Genomic DNA, 3,458 nt, shown 5'->3' on the forward strand with positions numbered 1-3,458 from the left:
TTGACTCTCTAATCATTGATGCTCAGAGCCTTGAGCTTTGAGGGAGTGCTTTTGCACTTGAGCCTAGCCTTGACTTCTAAGTGTTTTGTTTTCAAGCATTTGGCTTGATACATAAACACCACAAGCACTTAGCAAATAAATTGCCATTGGTACTCAGAGCCTTCAGCTTTCTCATTCTTTCCCTTTTTCTTTTCTTGCTTTAATTGTATTTGCTTCTTCAAGGTTTTCATGATTTCAAAAGATTTCACAAAATGTACTAGATGAAAAACTTCAATTAAATAAAATCCAATGTAATTGAGCAACAATTAATCATACTAGCTTTCCAATACTTGTATGCACATGCTAAAATCTTCTTTAATGCCTTGTTTGTTTATGATCATGATGCTTTATTGCTTTTGAATTCACAAAGCTCAAGTTGGTAGTTATAATGCCACAGCAACATATTATAAATCAAAATTCAAGCTATGCTTATTCATACACATATGTATACAGAGAAAGTAAAGACAATCATGCAGTTTATGAAACAAATGAGAGGAAAAGGAACTTTACAACCTTGTAGTTCATCTTCTCTATTGTTGTCATTTTCCTCCAATTCTTCCCTTTCCCTTGCCAACTCAGAATGCTTGCCCATCCTCAAGCAACAATTAGAACAATGGCTGTGCGGCTAAGAAGGATCATGAATGTCTTACACAATGATATGTTAGTAGCACATGTGTTTTAAGCAAGCAAAATTGAGGATAACAATCAAGGCACGGAGAAATAAAAACACTATGATTGCAAGCATAAGATGGTGTGCATGATACATTGCATAAAAAAAATATAAGTGGCACACCAAACTTAGTGTGACACTTTCACTTGGAATTGATGCAAGTATCTTGTAAGGATTGGAACCAAATTTTGTTGCATAGCAACACCAAACTTAGAATACAACCATATGTCAATTTATTTGAATTAAAACTAAACAAAAGAAACTGTTATATGTTAAATACAATCACCAAACCAAGAATACGTCATGAATAAGGATGTTTTGGTGATATATTAACAAAAACAGTTAATGAAAGAAAGCATTAAAAATAAGGAAATGACTAAAACAATCAAGAAAACTAAAATTGTCTAACTAAAAAAAAAATAACACTACAGCGGCATTATGATTATGTAAACAAGTGGTGTTGCTTGAATGAATTGCATAGAAAAATAAGTGGCACACCAAACTTAGAATCTTGGTGCGTCACTTTCATTTTTGATTTGATGCAATCATCCAAAAAGATTGAAAACAATGTGTTGCATGGCAACACCAAACCTAGAATGTAACCATATGCCAATTTATTGAAATTTAAACAAAGCATGGAGAAGAAATGTTACCTACGGTTGGGTTACCTCCCAACAAGTGCTCTTTTAGTGTCATTAGCTTGACATGTTGTTCTTCACTTTCTTCCTCTTCTTCCAATTGGTTAAGAGGAATGACTTCAAGGGAGGAGAAGTTTCAGCTATTGTCCCCTTTCTTGGTTTCCTCTCAGCAAGATTTCTTTTGAAATTGGCTTGATTGGTCTTGCTTGCTGGATTAGGGACAGAATTGGTGTTCTTGTTAGTTGCCTTCACTTCTTTGAATTCAAGACTTGGTTGTTGTGTGATTATTGGAGTTTTGTATTCATCCAGGGCTTTTTGCATTGGTGGTTCCATGAGCTTTTCTTCTATGTACTTCTCTACTTCACTTGAGTTTGACTTCTCTTGAGTATCCTCCTCACTAGCTTGTTCTTCCACTTCCTCTTTTACACTCAACATTTGCTTTAATAGCTCTTTCATGGAGGAGGTTTGTTGATTTTCCCAAGCTTTCTTCTTCTCCTCTTCATATTTTTTGATCAGTGTTGAGCATCTTTGGTCCAGGGGAATTTGAGGAGGTTGTGAGTGTTCAGGTTCTCTTGTCATCTCAAGTGCAGTTTCAGGTTCAAATATTTCCACCACCTCTTTTTTCATTGAAATTTTACTTGACACAGAGGCTTCCTCATCTTGCCCTTCCTCTTTCCTTGTTGCACTCACCACTTGAGCTAACATTATTTCCATGTTTTTGAATGAATTCTCTTGCACGTTCCAGGATATCTGTGCCTCCCTCTCATATTTTTCAATCATGGTCTCAAGCTTTGAGAGGCTTTGGTTCATGGAAGTTTGTGTGGGTGGTGAATTTTGATAGAGGCTTTCTGTTGAAGCATGGTCAAGTGATGATATCTTTGGATGAATATTATATGGAGCATTATAATTCCTTTCCCAGCCACCATTGGAATTATGACTTGCATCATTTTGTGGTGGAGGGAAATATCCCATATGGTTCTCTTGCTCATCTTGTGTTTCTAAAGCAAATCTCCATGAGTTGGAGTGCTCAAAATGTGTATTCTCTTGGTGATATTCCCAGCCATCATTAGATATTGGTGATGGTGGATGATATCCCATAAAATTTTGTTTGACCATAAGATGAGTTGAACTCCATTTGTATTTTGTAAACATCAATGAAATTTGAAATTCATGTCACAGAGAAAGAATTTCTTAGTGAGGCAATAACTCAATAATAACTCACAAGAGTGAGGTCGATCCCACAGGGATTGATCGATCAAGCAACTTTTTAGTGGGTGATTAGTTTAGTCAAGCTAACATTGAAGTGAATTGTGTGAAACTGTAGCCAACAGAATGTAAATTTGCAGGAATTATAAAGTGCAGAAAGTAACTTGCATAGAAACTTAAAGAGCAAGAAAATAAAATAGCTAAAACTTAAATTGCAAGAAAAGTAAATTGCATGAAAAGTAAAGGGGGTTGGGTGTTGGAAATTAAAGAAGGCAATAGATTAAGCAACTAGAAATTTAAATTGCAGAAAATGTAAATGTGCAGGAAATTAAATCAAGCTCAATATGGACAGAAATGTGAAAGTGTAGAATGCAGGAAAGGAAATTTCAGAAAAGTAAATGTAGCAGAAGACTGAGATCAATTCTCAAATCTCAAAGAGCATTTGATAATTTCAATGAAACAGTAAAAGAAAAACAGAAGAGTAGCAAAGAGCTTAGCTAAATTGCAAAATAAAATTTATCTCAGGGAATCAAAGAGACTAGAAAACAAGTCTAGATCTCAATCCCTTCCTTGATCCAACAGCAAACAAGATGCAGGAAAATTAAAGATGAAAGCAGTAAGAGAAATTTGATTCAAATTGCAATTCACTTGAAAGTTTGCAGAAGAAGAACAAGAGAAATCTTAGACCAAGAGGGAAACAGAATTCCTTCACTCTCAATCCAGATTCAAAACAGAAATGAAAACTAAGAGAGAGATCTCAAATCCTAATATTCCTTCGTGGAGCCCCCCACAATAGATGAAAATGATGCCTTTATATAGGCTTTAAAATTGAAAAATGAAAATAAAATTAAAACAAATTACAAAAAATGAAAATCCTAAGTTAGTTGATCCATGTGCCTTTGAGT

Source organism: Arachis duranensis, chromosome 4 (assembly GCF_000817695.3).
Source record: "Arachis duranensis cultivar V14167 chromosome 4, aradu.V14167.gnm2.J7QH, whole genome shotgun sequence".
NCBI classification, from domain to species: domain Eukaryota; kingdom Viridiplantae; phylum Streptophyta; class Magnoliopsida; order Fabales; family Fabaceae; genus Arachis; species Arachis duranensis.